The sequence below is a fragment of the Stenella coeruleoalba genome (genome assembly GCF_951394435.1).
Source record: "Stenella coeruleoalba genome assembly, chromosome: 11".
NCBI lineage: Eukaryota > Metazoa > Chordata > Mammalia > Artiodactyla > Delphinidae > Stenella > Stenella coeruleoalba.
In genome coordinates, this window is record NC_137157.1 from 58,355,735 (window position 1) to 58,376,261 (window position 20,527).

Consider the following 20,527-nt stretch of genomic DNA (forward strand, 5'->3'; position numbering starts at 1 on the left):
ACTACCTCTCTCTGACCTCCTCAGAAAGTTACTTATGTCTAGATTATAAAACGATTCCTTATGTTTTGTTCTTCTTTTACTGTCTAGGGCTGAGGCCTTTTAGATAAAATACTGAAGAGACTTTAATTTCCTAAAGATTGGTGGGGTGGTATTTGAAGGATGGTTAGAGAACTGTCCTATAAAATATCCCATAAGAATCTCTGGGATAATAATCCGGGGAAGGGCTTATAGTATGGGGATAGAGAAATATATAACTCCTTCATCTTCATCCAGAAAAAGAAAAATCAAACTCCCGTCTTCCTGTAGCAAGGAACTTTATGTTTCCTGTCTTGCTGAGTTACACGAAACTAGGAGACAAGAGGGCATTCTTCCTTTTGCTCTCTTGCAAGAGATCATAATGGTAGAAGTGATACAAGGCCTACTTCCCAATCACTAAGTTTTCATCAGATCTTTAAAAGAATGATCTAGTCAGATGAGCTACTTAAAAACTAATGTAACTGAAACACTGTCTTTATTCTGAAAATACGGTTCTCTGATCAAGTGTTCATTTTGCCTGGTTTAATAAAATTCACAAACCCTGTATCCATTCATTTGCTATCAAAGTTATCCCCATCCTAAGCCCTTAACTCTTACTGTCACCAGAGCAGGAGAAAACTCCATCCCATGTCTAGTGCCCAGTGAAGTTCCTGGCATAGAGTATAAGCATGGATATTTGCTAAAAGGAGTAAAATAAACTTAGGGGATTTGCTAATTGTGTATCATCTTAATAAACGCCTAAGAAAGTCTCACAGATACACAATCCAGTGGCCTGACATCAAAATTCCTATTACAACCTGGATATTGATGATCCACAAGACAAGTTCCTAAAGCCAGTGGTCTCTGGGACATATAACACATCTGAACATTTTTGTCTAAAAATACATTATTTTCTGAGTTCTGTCATAATGTCTCCTAATAAGAGAAAGTCCACTTTCCCTGCAAAGTAACAGACCTCCTAATATTCACTCATGAGACCCTTTGCATTATTTGAATCATTCAATAAATATCTGAATGCAAATATGTCCAAGCCCTGCTTGATGCAGTGGGGACTCACAGATGAGTAAGAGTGTAAGTGAAATATTTCATAATAAATTTAAACACACACTCACAAGAAGCCATTAAGTACTTCACAAACCAGAGCGTACAATCTAGATAACTAGCAGAAAAAAATATGTGTGCTAATAGGGATCCAAGCAAAATGGTATAAGAACATGAAAGAAGAAACAATTCCTGAGGGAAAAGTTTCTCAAGTAAGATGTTTGGGTTGTACCTTGAAGGATGAGTAGGATATTAAACCTTTAATAGGGAGCCATAGGGAAATGCAAATCAAAATCATAAGGAGAGGGACTTCCCTGGTGGCTCAGTGGTTAAGAATCCGTCTGCCAATGCAGGGGACATGGATTCGATCCCTGGTCCCGGAAGATCCCACATGCTGCGGAGCAACTAAGCCCATGCACCATAACTACTGAGCCTGAGCTCTAGAGCCAGCGAGCCACAACTACTGAGTCCGCGTGCTACAACTACTGAAGCCCACACGACCAGAGCCCATGCTCCTCAACAAAGAGAAGCCACCGCAATGAGAAGCATACACACCTCAAGGAAGAGTAGCCCCCGCTCACTGCAACTAGAGAAAGCCCATGCACAGCAAGGAAGACCCAATGTAGCCAAAAATAAATAAATAAAATAAATAAATTTATTTAAAAAAATCATAATGAGATACCACTTCATATCCACTAGGATGGCTGTAATAAAAAGACTATGACTTTACTCAAAAGTAACTTTGACAGCTAAAAGAACAAGTGTTGGTGAGGCTGTGAAGAAACTGGAACCCTTGTACACTACTGGTGGGAATGTAAAATGATGCAGCTGCTTTGGAAGACAGTTTGGCAGCTCCTAAAATGGTTCAACACAGAGTTATCACATGACTCAGCAATTCCACTCCTAGGTATGTACCCAAGAGAACTGAAAACATATGTCTGCACAAAACCTGTACACGAATTTCGCAGCAGCATTATAATAGCCCAAAGTGGAAACAACACAAATGTCTACCAACTGATAAATGGATACATAAAATGTGGTATATCTATACATGAGTTTATTATTCAGTCATAAGAAGGAAAGAAGTACAGATACATGCTATAATATGAACCTTGAAAATATGCTAAGTGAAAGAAGGCAGTCACAAAGGACCACTGATTACATAATTCCATTTATATGAAATGTGTATAATAGGCAAGTCTTTAGAAACAGGAAGTAGATTAGTGATTACCTATGGCTGGGAGAGGGGGATAATGAAAGAACTGGGAAGTGATAGCTAAGTGGGCAGAGTTTCTTTGGGGGGTGGGTAATGAAAATGTCCTAAAAGTATGGTAATGGTTGCAGGACTCTGTGAATATACAAACGCCACTGAACTGTACTCTTTAAATGGGTGAATTGTATAGTATGTGAATTATATCTCAATAAAGCTGTTATAAAAATTTGATAGAGATGGGTAGCGAGAAGAGGACATTCCAACCATTGAAAACTTCTTGATATGTTAGGCTATCACAGGCTAGTATGACCTAGCACAGGATTCAGCCTAGGTTGGCATCACCCTACTTCATTTCCAGACAGAAAATTCATAAGATTAATAAATTTTATTGAAATTCAAGTGGAAATATGAATTAGACATTAAATCATATCAGAGCAAGAAAGGAATATTTTCTGTAATCCTCCTCCCTGAAAAAAAATATAACATTAAAAACAAAACAAAAACAGAAAGTTATCTCTGGAATACGCAGCACCTGAGCCAGAGAACCCATACCACGGATCTGCCCACCATACCTGGTTTTATTTTATTTATTTATTTATTTAGGCCACGCGGTATGGCATGCGGGATCTTAGTTCCCTGACCAGGATTGAACCGGGGCCCCCTGCAGTGGGAGCTCAGGGTCTTAACCCCTGGACCACCAGGCAAGCCCCCATACCTGGTTTTCAAAGCTGACTCTCAGCACTTCTACTACTTCCTCTTAGCTCAAGTAAACCTGACACCATCTCCAGCTCCTCATCTCCTCCCCCCTACTCTTTCATGGCTCTTACCACTACAGTAGCAATCTGTTGTCTACATCCCTTTAATACCAGAGGGAGTTTTTACATTCATACCAGGTGATACTCAAACTAGTTCTCAAGTATAAAATTGATGTTTTTAAACCCTAAGTCAAAATAACTAAAGAATCCTCAGTTAAGCATACAGCCAAACACATTGCTCAAGAATCCATTCACCCTTCCAGATGCACTAGCCACTCTCGTCCACCTTGCTTTATGCCTTGGAAGCTGACCATATAGAGTGTATGAACAGGCTCCCTTGCCCTCTGGCTTCCAGTTGGGTTTGGCTAACCAGATATATACCAGTAGGATATCAAAGGGCAGGAGGAGAATGAGACCAGAGTATTTCTTTTCCTAGCTCCTTTCCCTGCCAGAATACCGTGATTTGGCTGCATACCTCTACTGAAGCCCATAGTTCTCTCCATACACTCTTAGATTCCGGTAATCTCTCTCAGTTCTTTGACCTTTTAGATATAGAGTACGTAGGCTCTGTAATTGCTGGCCATAGGGTACTCTACTCCCTCTCACTGGTTTCCCTAAGTCCCTTTGTAAATAGTCCCTTTATTAAATCTTTCTCAAATTACTCCGTTTGGGTATGCATCTGTTTCCTTTTAGGACCCTAAACAATGAACAAACCATTCTACCTTAAAGATTCAGGTGCAAGAGGATATGTACCAGGGCTTCCCTGGTGGCGCAGTGGTTGAGCTTCTGCCTGCTGATGCAGGGGACACAGGTTCGTGCCCTGGTCCAGGAAGACTCCACATGCTGCGGAGTGGCTGGGCCCGTGAGCCATGGCCGCTGAGCCTGCGCGTCCGGAGCCTGTGCTCCGCAACGGGAGAGGCCACAACAGTGAGAGGCCCGCGTACCGCAAAAAAAAAACCAAAAAACAAAAGAGGATATGTACCAGAAACTCTTGAGAAACTCTGCTTTCTTTAAGATTGGATAAAGAACCTCCTCACTGGGCAAAAATCCTCAAGGCACAGTTTGATGCAGAATTCTTTTCGTCCAACAATTTAACAGTATCTTAAGTTAAACTGTTGATTTAACTTTATGATTTCATATCATCTTCCAGACAACTTTGTGAAGTAGAGCAGGTGATGTGTTATTTCCCTTCTAAAACTCAGAAACTGAGGTTCAGTTTTATTTCAACATTCCCTCTGTTATGTTGCTTCACTTTTTGTTAAGCAGAACCAAGTAATGGAAACCTTAATACTGACAGTATCCAAACCAAGTCAACCAGCTGAGTAAACATGTAAAGCAGTCCTTTCCATGACCCTACATCCTTTCTCTCCCTTCTGGAAAGAAAACAGTTCTAAGTTCCCTGGCCATAGGTAATGTCTAGTCAAAGTAGAACATTTAAGGAACAAAGGCATTTGAATTGTGAACCAAATAAATTAGAGGAAAACCTACATAAGACTGGTGCTTACATAGACTTACTAGAGCAAGAGCCCTCAATTGAAATATATGGGCAATTCTATTGGGGGGCAGAGCCCTTTTAGGCACAGTGTTTTTAGGCAGCACAATCCCATGCCTCTATCCCAAGGAATAACCAACTATGCCACCAGTTTGTGGGTACATGTCAGCAATATCTCATATGTACCAGGAACCATAAAGCAAAAAGTTTAATTAATTCTCAGGACAGAAAAAGGATCTTTGAAGGTTAAGTAGCTTAAGTCTGAACATGACCACCAACTGCTTGTGGAGAACACGGGTAGGATACAACTGAGCCCCCATGGAGTGCTACTCTGAATTACACAACCCCTCCACTATTCAGCCTAGCTGGTGGATCATCGTATGGCCTGAGAAGGAGTTGCAAAGTGAAAAAGAATAACGGCATCATTGGAGCTTCAGAGTTTGCAGAGAAGTATATGTGCCTCTCTTCCACAATCAAGTTGCCTCAGATAGAGAAAATATATAGGAAAAGATAATGCCTGCCTACAGTTTATTTTGCCCTACCTTGTCATTTACCCTATTTTCATCATCTGACACAATTTTATTGTGGTCAGAAATACAGAGATCACAAACTCATAGGAAGTGAGGAAACACCAGCACTCCTCTTCTTCACCCTTATACTACCTATACAAAGAATTCCCAGATTGGTAGATTAGGGATCTGGTTTTATCAAGGCCTAAAATCTCAAAGTCATGAAAAGATTCTGCTCCTGTGACCATTATAGAAATATTTTTGATTCACCAAACAATAAACACTGGCAATACTACACACCTGAAGAAAGTAACCTAACCAAAGAATATGGAAGGTATATATGCCTAGTCTATTTTCAGATCAAAATAAAATGTATACATGCAACCACCTAGCATTACGTTAGGTATATAAAGTTTAATCCTTATTCTAGCCTGCCTTTTTTTGGTCACGCCACAGGGCATGTGGGATCTTAGTTCCCCAACCAGGGATCGAACCCGCATCCCCTCCACTGGAAGCGTGGAGTCTTTAACCACTGGACCGCCAGGGAAGTCCCTCTAGTCTGCTTTTTACAAGTCACAAAGAACTGCAGATATAATTTTTCAAAGTCTGATATAATATACATAAAATACGTCCAGAAAGATTCACAAGAAACGGTTAATAATGTTGGCCGCTAAAAAGATGAACTAGGTATATGAAAGATGGAGTGAAAACAGACTTTTTGAACCTTTTATATTTTATACCAAGTCCATACATCTATTATCTATTTAAAAACAAAAGAAAAAGTTTCAAGGTCCAACATACTAATTTTTTAAAACTAGGATAGAATGTTAAAACACTTGAGTCCATACAGTCTGACTCCTGGACCCATGCTCTCATAGTTCCTAACATACTCTGAATCTCAAAAAAGACAGTGATCTGAACTGAACTAGTCCTTGGCAAAGTGTTAACCTAGTTTATCAAACTCATGGTCTTAAACTACAATTGGGAATGGGGCAGAAGTCGGAGGTAAGGGGTGGAGGTGAGGACTGATTGCCAAAGTAAGAACTGAATACCAAAAGCCAACTATAAACAAAGTGATAAGGTCTCCAAAAGAGGAAGAGAAAGTTCTATAAGTTCTATCTAATTCCTGGATAGTAATGTGGAAGGTTATGTAAGAATTTTTGCAAGGTCCAGTACCCATAGCCACATAAAGATATACTATTTATATAATAGCTACAGTATACTTAATCCATAAAGAATATAGAAAAGAGGGAATCCCTGTTCTTTTAGGCTGATATATTAAAACAAAACAGCGATTTTTCTTTCTCCTTATTACAAAAAGTTTTGACAGAACTTACAGAGCAGAATCTCAGGTTCCTACTTACCTCTGGTATCCTTTGGAGGTGAAATTGGAAGAAAATTTAGAATGAGAATAAGAGACTTATAGCTTAGAGGCAACCCTCTACTACCCCTTCACTTCTTTCCCTTTCTCTAGTCTCCATCCTCTCTCTTGCTCTTTTCCATTCTTCCTCCATTTTTTCCCTTCTTCTCTATCTTTGCTTAGGCTTACTCCTGACAGTTGCATTCAGTGATATCCTTAAGTAATAATTAGCCTGGCTGTGGTATTAAAGTTGCTCATATCTTAACCGATTAAAAAAAAAAAAAAAAGTCCTGGTTCAGAGGATGAGAAGCAAAGTTTAATAACTTTTTTTACTATTAATTATGGAAAACATACAAAGGCAAAAGAAGAGTATGATGAATCCCTACACATTTATCACTTAGCTTTAACAATTATTCATGGACAAACTTGCTTCGTTTGTAACTCCACCTATTTCCTTACCTCCCATATTATTTCAAAGCAAATATATAATTTCATTACAAAATATTTCAGCATGTAGCTCTGAAAAATCTCTTTAAAAAAATATAAACCCAAACAACGCTATATCATCTAAAAATTAATAATTCCTTAATTTTATAAAATAGAGTTAAAATTTCCAATTGTCTTATATATGTCAGAATTGTTTTGTTTTGTTTTACAGTTTATTTGAATTTTTTTTTTTTTTTTGGCCACACTGTGTGGCTTGTGGGATCTTAGTTCCCTGACCAGGGATTGAACCCAGGCCCTTGGCAGTGAAAGCATGGAGTGCTAACCACTGGACCTCCAGGGAATTCGCCAGTTTATTTGTTTGAAATAGGATCCAAGTAAGGTCCATATACTGTCACTGGTTGCTGACACATCTTGTAACCGACAAGTTCCCTATCCATTCCTATTTCTTGCAGTTTTCTTTAAGAACTTTTAAAATTTATTTATTTAGGCTGTGCTGGATCTTCCTTGCACTGCACAGGCTCTCTAGTTACAGCACACGGGCTCTAGAGCTCATGGGCTCAGTAGTTGAGGCGAGCGGGCTTAGTTGTGGTATGTGGGATCTCAGTTCCCCGACCAGGGATTGAACCCAGGCCCCCTGCATTGGGAGTGCGGAGTTTTAACCACTGGACCACAAGGGTAGTCCCCTATTTCTTGCAATTTATTGTGAAGGAAATTCTTATGTTTGTACCAGCATAAAAATTAACCCATTCAAAAACCATTTAATTAGAGTTACCATATGATCCAGCAATCCCACTGCTGGGCATATATCCAGAGAAAACTAATTCAAAACGATATTGGCAGGGGGCTTCCCTGGTGGCACACTGGTTAAGAATCTGTCTGCCAATGCAGGGGACACGGGTTCGAGCCCTGGTCCAGGAAGATCCCACATGCCGCAGAGCAACTAAGCCCGTGCGCCACAACTACTGAGCCCACGTGCCACAACTACTGAAGCCCACGCTCCTAGAGTCTGTGCTCCACAACAAAAGAAGCCACCACAATGAGAAGCCCACGCACCACAATGAAGAGTAGCCCCCACTCACTGCAACTAGAGAAAGCCCGCGCGCAGCAATGAAGGCCCAACACAGCCAAAAATAAATAAATAAATATTTTAAACAATGGTTTAGATGGCAAATTTTATTTAAAAAAAAGATATAGGGGACTTCTCTGGCAGTCCAGTGGTTAAGACTCCACGCTCCCAATGCAGGGGGCACAGGTTTGATCACTTGTTGGGGAATTAAGATTCTGCATGCCATGCAGCGTGGCCAAAAAAAAAAAAAGATATATGCACCCCAATGTTCACAGCAGAACTATTTACAATAGCCAAGACACGGAAGCAACCTAAATGTCCATCAACACATGAATGGATAAAGAAGATTCAGTATATAAATGTATAATGGAATATTATTCAGCCATAAAACAGAATGAAACAATGCCATTTGCAACCATCTGGATGGACCTGGAGATTGTCACACTAAGTGAAGTAAGCCAGACAGAGAAAGACAAATATCATATGATATCACTGATAAGTGGAATCTAAAAAAATGATACAAATGAACTTATTTACAAAACAGAAATGGACTCAGAGACATAGAAAACAAACTTATGGTTATCAAAGGGGAAAGGGGGTGGGGGAGGGATAAATTAGGAGTCTGTGATTAACAGATACATGCTACTATACATAAAATAAATCACACTACTATATATAAAATAAAACAATAAGGACTTACTGTATAGCACAGGGAACTATATTCAGTATCATGTAATAACCTATAATGGAAAAGAATCTGAAAAAGAATACATATATATGTATAACTGAATCACTGTGCTGTACCCCTGAAACTAACACAACATTACTAGTCAACTATATGTCAATAAAAAGTTGTTTGTTTTTGAAAAAAAATTTATTAAGTGGGTACTATTTGGAGAATAGAAAAAAGAATCTATAACTGAACAATTACCTATTGTATCTAATATGTAGCATGTGGAGATGCTATGAAGAAATGCAAAATGAGAGAAAAGGTTGGCCTTCAAAAGGCACAAGATGGAATGCAAAAACAGAACAATGACATAAAAACATAAAATCAAAACAAAACTTCCTAGTAACAACATAGCTTCTCTAGTGACTATTGATGTTAATCTCAATAGTCAACTGACCTTTTATTTTATTATCTTTTTCTCAGGCGAAGGGAAGGGAAAATAACAAATGTTGGCTATTTACCACATTCCAGGCCCCATAGGATTTTGTTATCTAATATAATCATTACAAAGAAGATAATGAGGGCTTCCCTGGTGGCACAGTGGTTAAGAATCCACCTGCCAATGCAGGGGACACGGGTTCAAGCCCTGGTCCAGGAAGATCCCACATGCCGCGGAGCAACTGAGCCCATGTGCCACAACTACTGAGCCTGCACTCTAGAGCTGGCAAGTCACAACTACTGAGCTCACGCGCCTAGAGCCCGTGCTCCACAACAAGAGCAGCCACTGCAATGAGAAGCCCGCGCACCACAACAAAGAGTAGCCCCCACTTGCCACAACTAGAGAAAGCCTGCACACAGCAACGAAGACCCAATGCAGCCAAAAATTTAAAAATTAAAATAAATAAATAAAAGAGACAGTAGAAGAGAAATTTAGAAAGTAGGAAGGTGGAGGTTTGTTTAAAAAAAATGATAATGAGATAATGGGATAGGTATAATTTCCATTTTCTTTTCTTTTCTCTTTTTTTTTTGTTCACACTGCACGGCTTGTGGGATCTTAGTTCCCTGACCAGGGATCAAACTCAGGCCAACGGCAGTGAAAGCGCCACTGAGCCCTAACCACTGGACTGACCACCAGGGAATTCCCTCCGTTTTCATTTTTACTGATATGGAAATTAAGGTTCAGAGGAGTTCTTTCTTTCCCAAGTTTACATAATTAATAAGTAGTAGAATCTTATTTTTGACTGAGGATCATCTGGTTCCCAAGTCCGCATCCTTTCCATTGCTGTTTGTCTAAACACAGGAACAGCAATGGCTTTCACGAACTATAAGCAAGGTCAACAATTAGCTCCAATTATTTTTTTAAGAGATCAATTTCTAAAATGTGTTCAAATCAACAGTCTAAAATGACACCAGAAAACAGGTAAAGAGGGACTTCCCTGGTGGTCCAGTGGTTAAGACTCTGCGCTTCCACTGCAGGGGGCGTGAGTTCCATCCCTGGTCAGGGAACTAAGATCCCACAGGACACTCAGTGTGGTCAAAAAGAAAAAAACCAAAAAAACAGATAAAGAAACTTAGCTTATCATTTTACCTCAATAATCAAAATATCTACTAGATTTAAGTACTGGTCTGATATGTGAAAATGGAACTAAACTGAGGAATCTGATCATCATCTTCCCTGGAGAAAACACTTACTGCCCACTCCACTGCTCCCTTCAGTGTAGAGGGACAGACATCAGCATATCGCTCCTGCTGTGCAGGCAGCTCTAGAAGCAGCAGCACAGCTGTGTCCTCTTTCGCTCTGGGGGTTCAACTGCCTGAAGGGAGCACACACTCAGCTTTGCTACCTTACACACTGGTGAGGTTTCACAGGGGTTGCCCCACAGGGGGTCTGTAGTTTCTCTTTGGTTTGGTTTTGATCACTGCTTGCACCTAGATGGAGAAATCTGTCTAATTCTGGCAGTAGTAGGAAATCCAGTGGCCCACAGATACAAGCTACCTTCTTGAATATTAGTGTTATCAGTAATAAAGTTGTTGTTTTTATTTCCATTTGTCAATTTTCTTCTTATTTCTCAACTGGAGTGGAGGAAGAAGGATGCTTCACTTTGAAACCCGCAAACCCCAGCAGTCTTTAAGGGCTAGGCAAGTATTTCCTCTGGTAGTTGAAATGGAGGCCAGGGTAAAATGTTAGTGTGCCTGGCCCTACCAGTTTACAAATCCTATAATTGTAAAATAATGATTTAGTAATAATTCAATTTGGGACAACAAAGAAAATCATTTTCATTTATAATGTAAGACCTTTATTTCACAAATGAGGAAAAATCAGATTCAGTTTTGATATAAGCACTCAGTTATTCACTATTCATTTAGCAATTGAGTAGGCAATGAATCAGTGTTTACTAAATGTTTTTTCAAAAGTATATTTCTTGACTATAGAGCCCATTAACTAGCAGAAAGGGGTTAAAACACAAGGGCTCAAAAATGAAAGACTATAGTTTAATTCTAGTGTTGCCATGTACTAGTCTGTGACTTTGGGTAAGTTGCTTAACCTTACCTGCAAAATGCAGACAGTAACAGCACCTATGTAATAGGATTAGTGTGGGGATTGAAATAAATACATATAAAGCTCTTATAGTGCCTGAAATATAAAAGGAGCTCACATCCATTCATTCAATAAATACTTAATGCCCGATTTAGAGTACCAGGCACTATGTCTGACAGCAAAGACACAATGCCAAGCTAAAGATGGTCTAAGACAAAGACTAGAGATGGTCATGGTTCTAACAGAATTCAGCGTTTAGTAGAGATATAGCCATTAATCAAATAATCACAAAGTAATTGTATAATTACCCAGTGTGATAAATGGGCTAGGAAAAAAAAAGAACAGAAGGCTGTGACCTACTTTAGTTAGTATAGTCAGAAAGGTGACATTTAAGTGAGACTTCAAGGAGAAGCAGAGACTAGCCACTCAGAGAATGAAATAAAGGATCATTCCAGAAAGAGAAAAGGGCAAAAGACACAAAGTGAGATTTTCTACTGAATCTGAAAGAAACAGAAGGCCAGTGAAGCTGGAGTGTAATGAAGGATGGAAGGGTAGGCAGAGACTTCCAGGCTGTGTTAAAGTACTTGGCTTTCATTCAACACAATAGACAGTCAGTGAATGATTTTGTGCAAGAGAGAAGTTATAAGATCTGATCTATGTTTTGAAAATATTACTCTGGCTACTATGGGAAGAATAAATAAGAGTGAGGCAGGGGGTGAAATGGCAAGCTCAATTAGGAGGCCACTGTAATAGTCCAAACAAGAGACAATATAGTCTATAATTGGAGAGATGGCTGTAAAGGTGGAGAGAAATGGAAAGATCTGAGGTGTAGTTTATAGGTAGAATCAAAGGACTTGCTTATAAATTAGATGCAGGAAAGTATAGTGTCTAGCTTGAGTAACTGGCTGGATGATGGTATCATTCACTAATGCTGTAGAGATGGAGGGGAGAGCCAATTTGAGGACTGCAAAGCAATCATTACATTTTGAATATGTCAATTTTAATAACCTGTGAGATTTCTAGGAAAAAAATATCAATTCAGCAGTTGGATACACAGAGGAGAAGTCTGGTCTAGCAATTATCTGTAAATCTGTTAGCATAGTAATAAGTGAAATCTAGGAATAAAGTATATTTAGAAAGAAGGCAAGAAAGCCTGAAGAAATATAAACACTCAGAATTTGAGTGGAGTAACTGACAAGGAGGTCAAAAGAGGAGGGCAAAAGGGCAAGACCCAAGAAGGTTGTGTTACCAGAGACAACAAAAGACAAGAGTTTCAAGAAATGGGGAATAGTCAACTCCAGCAATGCCACTAAGAGGTTATGTAAGATAAAAACTAAAAAACAAACAAACAAAACACTAGTTGGATTGGGCAACTTAAAAGTACTATGGACTAGAGCAAGCAGAAGAAAGAATCAGTGAGCCTGAAGAGAGATCATTTGAATTTATCCAGCCAGAAGGAAAACAAAAAAACAAGCAAACAAACAAAAACCAGAATGAAAGGGAATGAAGAAAGCCTATGGGACTTACGGGGCATAATAACAGAAACAAGCTACGAACTACTGGAGCTGCAGAAGGAGAGAGAGAGAAAGGGGTAGAAAGCTTATTCAAAGAAATAACGGCTGAAAACTCCCCAAATGTGGGGAGAGATGTGGACATCCAAGTTCATTAAGCTAATAGCTCACTCCAAAGTTTCAATCCAAAATGACCTTCTCCAAGATGCATTATAGTAAAATCATCTAAAATCAAAGACAAATTAAAAGTCAGTTTGAAAAAAAAAATGTCTCTCATACAACAGAGCCTCCATAAGGCTATAAGCAGATTTCTCAGCAGAAATCCTGCAGGCCAGGAGAGAATGGGATGATATATTCAAAATGCTGAAAGAAAAAAAATGCAAAACAAGAATACTTTACCCAGCAAAGTTGTCCTTCAGAAGTGAAGGTAAGATAAAGACTTTCCCTAACAAAAGCTGAGAGAGTTCACCACCACTTGACCTGCCTTAACAAGAAATGCTGAAGAGTTCTTCAATCTGAAAAGAAAGGATGTTAACTAGTAACACAAAAACATATGAAAATATACAACATACTGGTAAAGGTAAACATACAGTCAGATTCAGAATACTCTAGTACTGTAATGTGGTGGTGTTAACCACTTAACTCTAGTATAAAGGTTAAAGGACAAAAGTATTAAAATAGCTATAGCTACAATAATTTGTTAATGGACACACAATATAAAAAGATGTAAATTGTGACATGAAAAACATAAAATGGGGGTGGGGGTAAAAGGGTAGATTTTGTATGCAATCAAAGTTAAGTTGTTATCAGCTTAAAATAGACTGTTACATCTATAAGATGTTTCAAGTAAGCCTGAGGGTAACCACAAAACAAAAACCTATAACAGATACACATAAGATAAAGAGAAGGGAATCAAAGTATACCACTATCAGAAATCATCAATTCATAAAGCAAGACAGTAAGAGAGGAAGAAAGGAAGAAAGGAACTACAAGACAGCCAGAAAACAATGAACAAGATGGCAATAATAAGTCCTTACCTACTTATAATTACTTTAAATGTAAATGGATTAAATTCTCCAATCAAAAGGCACAGAGTGGCTGAATGGATAAAAAACAAGGTCTAACGTTTATGCTGTTTGCAGAAGACTCATTTACTACAAGGACACAATAAGAACAAAGTGAAGGGTTGGAAAAAGATATTCCACACAAATGGAAACCAAAAGAAAGCAAGGATAACTATACTTATATCAGAAAAAAGAACTTTAAGTCAAAAACTGTAACAAGAGACGAAGAAAGTCATTATATAATGATAAGAAAGGGTCAATTCATCAAGGGGATGTTAACAGTTGTAAATGTGTATATACCCAACATCAGAGCACCTAAAATATTGAGCAAATATTAACAGATCTGATGGGAGAAACAGACAATACAGTAATAGCAGAGGATTTCGATACTCCACTTTCAATAATGAATGGATCACCCAGACAGAAAATCAATACAGAAACAATGGACTCGAACTATACTTTACATCAAATGGACCTAACAGACATATACAGAACCTTCCACCTAAAAACAACATAACAGGGCTTCCCTCGTGGTGCAGTGATTGAGAGTCCGCCTGCCAATGCAGGGGACACGGGTTCGTGCCCTGGTCTGGGAAGATCCCACATGCCGCGGAGCGGCTGGGCCTGTGAGTCATGGCCGCTGAGCCTGTGCGTCCAGAGCGTGTGCTCCGCAACGGGAGAGGCCACAACAGTGAGAGGCCTGTGCATCGCAAAAAATAATAATAAAAAAAAAATTAAAAAATAATAAAAAAAATAAAAACAACATAACACACCTTCTTCTCAAGTGCACCTGGAACATTCTCCAGGATAGAGCACATTAGGTCACAAAACAAGTCTCAGTAAATTTAAAAATACTGTAATCATACCAAGTATCTTTTCTGACCAAAATGATATAAACTAGAAATCAATAACAGAAGGAAAACTGGAAAATTCACAAATATGTGGAAATTAAACAACACATTCCTGAACAACCAATGGGTCAAAGATAAAATCAAAAAATATCTTGAAACAAACAAAAATGGACACACAACATACCAAAACTTATGGCATGCAGCAAAAATAGAGCACAGAGGGAAGTCTAGAGTGATAATTGCCTACATTAAGAAGAAGAAAAAGAAAAAGATCTCAAATAAACAACCTCAAGGAACTGGACAAAGGATAAATTAAGCCCAAAGTTAGCAGAAAGAAGGAGATAACAAAGATCAGAGCAGAAATAAATGAAATCCGGAATAGATAAACAATGGAAAACTGTTAGTTTTTTTTTAAAAGATTAAATTGACAAACCTTTAGCTAGATTTACCAAGAAAAAAAGAGAGAGGACTCAAAGAAATAAAACTAAAAATGAAAGAGGAGACATTGCAACTGATACCACAGAAACACAAAGGATCATACGACACTGCTATGGACAATCATATGCCACCAAATTGGACAACCTAGAAGAAATGAATAAATTCCTAGAAACATACAATCTACCAAGTCTTAATAATAAAAATACAGAAAATCTGAACAGACTAATAAGTAAGGAGACTGATAATCTCCAGGACTAGATGGCTTCACATGTGAATTCTATCAAACATTTAAAGAAGAATTAATACCAATGCTTCTCAAACTCTTCCAAAAAAATGGAGGAGGGAACACTTCCAAACTCATTTAACAAGACCAGCATTACCCTGATACCAAAGCCAGATGATGACATTAAAATAAAACAAGAGATCAACATCCATGATGAACATAAGTGCAAAAATTCTCAAAAAAATACTAGCAAAACAAATTCAACAGCACATTAAAAGCATCATACACCATGATCAAGTGAGACTTATCCCTGAGATGCAAGGATGGTTCAATATACACAAATCAATAAATGTGATATAGCACATTAACAGAACAACAAAAATCATGATAATCCCAATAGATGCAGAAAAGGCAACTGACAAAATTCAACATCGTTTCATGATAAAAACTCAATAAATTGGGTACAGAAGGAACATACCTCAACATAATAAAGGCCATATATGACACGCCCACAGCTTATATCATATTCAACAGTGAAAGTCTGAAAGCTTTTCCTTTAAGATCAAGAACAAGAAAAGGGTGAACATTCTGACCACTCCTATTCAACATAATACTAGAAGTCCTAGCCAGAGCAATTAGGCAAGAAAAAGAAATAACGGCATCCAAATCGGAAAGGAAGAAGTAAAATTGTCTGTTTGCTGATGACATGATTTTGTATACAGAAAATTCTAAAGACTCCATCAAAAAAGTGTGAGGCCTAATAAACAAGTTCCATAAAGTTTCAGGATACACGGACTTCCCTGGTGGCACAGTGGTTAAGAATCTGCCTGCCAGTGCAGGGGACACGGGTTCAAGCCCTGGTCCAGGAAGATCGCACATGCCGCAGAGCAACTAAGCCTGTGTGCCACAACTACTGAGCCTGTGCTCTAGAGCCCATGAGCCACAACTACTGAAGCCCATGCACCTAGAGCCCGTGCTCTGCAACAAGAGAAGCCACTGCAATGAGAAGCCTGTGCACCTCAATGAAGAGTAGCCCCTGCTCGCCACACTAGAGAAAGCACATGTGCAGCAACAAATACCCAATGCAGCCAAAAATAAAATTTTAAAAAAAGTTTCAGGATACAAAATCGAACATACAGGGCTTCCCTGGTGGCGCAGTGGTTGAGAGTCCACCTGCCGGTGCGGGGGACACAGGTTCACGCCCCGGTCTGGGAAGATCCCACATGCCGCGGAGCGGCTAGGCCCGTGAGCCATGGCCACTGAGCCTACGCGTACGGAGCCTGTGCTCCGCAACAGGAGAGGCCACAACAGTGAGAGGCCCGCGTACCACACACACACACAAAAATCGAACATACAAAAATCAGTTCCATTTCTATACACCAACAATGAAATCAGTTTTATTTCTATACACAAACTATCTGAAAGAGAAATAAAGAAAATCCATTTACAATAGCATCAAAAATAAAATAGGAATAAAGTAAACAAGGAGGTGATAGATCTGTACATTGAAAACTACAAAATACTGCTGAAAGAAATGGAAGGAGACACAAGTAAATGAAAAACAATGTTGTGGGTTTTTTACAGAAATAAAAAGTTCCATCCTAAAACTCATTTGGAATCTCAATGTACCCTGAATAGCCAAATCTTGAACAAGAAGAACAAAGCTGGAAGTCTCAAACTTTCTCATTTCAAAAATTATTACAAAGCTATAGTAATCAAAACAGTGTGGTACTGGCATAAAGACAGACATACTAACCAATGGGACACAGTAGAGAGCCAGAAATAAACCCTTGCACATATGGTCAAATGATTTGACAAGGGTGCCAAGACCACTCAATGAGAAAAGAACAGCCTTTCCAACAAATAGTATTGGAAAAACTGGATATCTACCTGCAAAAGAATGAAATTGGACCCTTACCTTACACTGTAAGGGTAAAAAATTATCCTTATACAAAAATTAACTCAAAATGGATCAAAGACCTAAACATCTTGGAAGAAAACATAGGGGAAAAACTCCATGAGATTGGATTTGGCAATTTCTTGGATATGACACCAAAAGCACAGGTAACAAAAGAAAAAAACGGATAAATTGGACTATATCCATATTTAAAACTTCCATGCTTCAAAGGACACAATCAACAGAGTAAAAAGGCAGCCTACAGAATGTAAGAAAATATTTGCGAGCCAAAGCAAATCACACTCTCTTTGTGGGCAACCTTGAAACAAAGTCACAGAGGAGCTCCTTTTTGAGCTTTTTCACCAGGCTGGGCCAGTAATAAAAGTGAAAATTCCAAAAGATAAGGATGGTAAAGCAAAGCAGTTTGCGTTTGTGAATTTCGAACATAAAGTATCTGCTCCTTATGCCATGAATCTACTTTACGGAATCAAGCTTTTTGGAAGGCCCATCAAAATTCAGATTAGATTAGGAAGTAACCACGCCTCACAGGAGGTCAGTTTGTCATATCCCCAGCATCATGTTGGAAATTCAAGCCCTACTTCCACATCTCCTAGTAGGTAGGAAAGGAGCTAAAATGACTCGATCAGCACAGATAATTCAAAGATCTTTCTCTTCTTCAGAAAATTTTCAGAGACAAGCAGTGATGAACAGTGTTTTGAGACAGATGTCACATGGAGGGAAATTTGGTTCTCCATATCTGGATCAATCAGGATTTTCCCCATCAGTTCGGTCATATAATCATACTTTAAAAAAAAAATTTTATTTATTTTTGTCTGCATTGGGTCTTCATTGCTATGCACGGGCTTTCTCTAGTTGTGGCGAGTGGGGGCTACTCTTCCTTGTGGTGCACGTGCTTCTCATTGCAGTGGCTCCTCTTGTTGCACAGCACAGGCTCTAGGTGCACGGGATTTAGTAGTTGTGGCACGAGGGCTCAGTAGTTGTGGCAGACGGGCTTAGTTGCTCTGTGGCATGTGGGATCTTCCCAGACCAGGGATTGAACCCGTGTCCCCTGTATTGGCAGGTGTATTCTTAACCACTGCGCCACCAGGGAAGTCCCCCACATAATCATACTTTTAACCAATCTTCAAGCTCCCAGTGGCGCCAAGATACACATTATCACAGAGAAAAGTCAGAATTCTCACTCCTACATAGCAGATAGACATTATAGCCGTAAACAGTGTTACACCACTGATCATGGGTCTGACCATCATTACAGAGAAAACAGAGATGATTTCTTCTATGAAGATAGGAATCACGATGGCTGGAGCCATGACTATGATAACAGAAGAGACAGTGGTAGAGAAGGAAAATGGTGCTCATCTCGACACTAACAAGTGATAAAAGGATGTTTTCATAAGGTCATTCTAGGCCCTTTTTGTTAATTTGTCTGGGACTGTTTTCTTAAAAAACTGTATAGAACAGCTTTATAAGTCGCCACATTTCTTTATAAAAATTTTAAAACCTAACAGCAGTCCAATACAGAAACGAGAAGAATTGTGGTTCTAGTTTTATTACATTAATAACCTTTCACCTCAGGGTTTTAAGAGGAGGCAAGGGTTTTATGCAAACGAAGGTGCCACAATTCCTAATCACTTTAGATAGTTGAGGAAGGGATGTATTATATGGATTAGCTGTATTATGGAGCAAATATTTTAATTATCTGTTATCTTTTTGTACTGCAAGAAGTTTCTTGTTAGTGAATCAGATTTTTGGTGTAATAGAAAACATTCAAGTTGATAGTCTGAAATGACTCAGTATTTTGTTAATAAATGAGAAAATGTAACTTCAGTGATTCATTTTACTAACATTTCAGAAAGCTGTTTGGTAAAGCTTCAGGATAAATCATATTATTTAACTTCTTAGAGAACTTAAGTGTAAGTTCTGTGACATAATCTTGAACTTTACCATAACTGAACATACAAGTATATATCTACATGTGCTATTTCATTATAAAATTTTAGAATTTGTTCATTAAATCATGTTTGATGTATGACTGAAGCCACTCAGTAAGTTAAATATCTCTAAATGTATTTTTTTACAGTAAAAATACAGTGTTAATGTAAATCCCCTTATTCTGGAAGAATAAAAATGTAAATGCATGGTCAGATAAAATGGTAAAATGTTTTACTAAAAGTATACTTTTTTGGGGAAAAAATGGTTCACAAAACCTTTAAATGCTGCCTCTATAACTCAAACTTCTAAAATTTTAACATGTTCAAAGTACCCAAGACAAGTGCACAAGGACACATTTTATTGTTGAAATTGTATAGGTTGCTTTTTGTTTTTATTTGAACATTTGAGAATTTAGTCTTAAACACTTTCTGATTTAAAAACTTTAAAACCTTGTTTAACAAAACTTTTATGTATCAAGATACTGTTTCCAGGACTCCCCTGGTGGCATGGTGATTAAGAATCCACCTGCCAATGCAGGGGACACGGGTTTGAGCCCTGGTCCGGGAAGATCCCACATGTCGCCGAGCAACTAAGCCCGTCTGCCACAACTAATGAGCCTGTGCTCTACAGCCCGTGAGCCACAACTACTAAGCCCGTGTGCCACAACTACTGAAGCCCACACGCCTAGAGCACATGCTCCACAACAAGAGAAGCCACTACAATGAGAAGCCTGCGCACTGCAACGAAGAGTAGACCCACTCACCACAACTAGAGAAAGCCCGCGTGCAACAACAAAGACCCAACACAGCCAAAACTAAAAATAATTAGTTAATTTTAAAAAACAGACGCTGTTTACTTTTCATTGTAGAACTTGTTTATAAAAATTCATTCCTAGGGACTTCCCTGGTGGCCCAGTAGTTAAGAATCTGCCTGCCAATGCAGTGGACACGGGTTCAAGCCCTGGTCCAGGAAGATCTCACATGCCACAGAGCAACTAAGCCCGTGCACCACAACAACTGAGCCTGCACTCTAGAGCCCGCGAGCCACAACTACTGAGCTCACGTGCCACAACTACTGAAGCCTGCGTGCCTAGAGCCTGTGCTCTGCAATAAGACAAGCCACCTCAATGAGAAGCCCGCACGCCGCAACCAAGAGTAGCCCCCGCTCGCCACAACTAGAGAATGCCGGCGCGCAGCAACGAAGACCCAAAGCAGCCAAAAATAAATAAATAAATAATTTTTAAAAAGATTGAAAAAAAAATTCATTCCTTGAAAAAAAAAGAAAATACTTGCAAATCGTATACCTGATAAAGAGTTAATAGCCAAAATATATAAAGAACTCTACAACTCAGTAACAAAAAAACAAACAATCCCATTTTAAAAAATGGGCAAAGGACTTAAATTTTTTCCAAAGAAAATATACAAATGGCCAATAAGCACATGAAAAGATGCTCAACATCACT

The 20,527-nt window shown here is 38.8% G+C and overlaps 1 protein-coding gene and 1 pseudogene across 9 annotated transcripts in view; one reads left to right on the forward strand and one right to left on the reverse strand.

Moving 5' to 3' along the window:
* The window catches only part of RBMS2 (RNA binding motif single stranded interacting protein 2), a 90,840-nt gene that overhangs the window by 32,100 nt on the left and 38,213 nt on the right, over positions 1-20,527 (reverse strand). The window lies entirely within an intron of this gene.
* LOC307193897 (RNA-binding protein 7-like) lies at positions 6,034-19,027 on the forward strand (annotated as a pseudogene). Its single transcript has 3 exons — positions 6,034-6,064; positions 17,406-17,896; positions 18,224-19,027. The product of its transcript is annotated as an RNA-binding protein 7-like (transcript).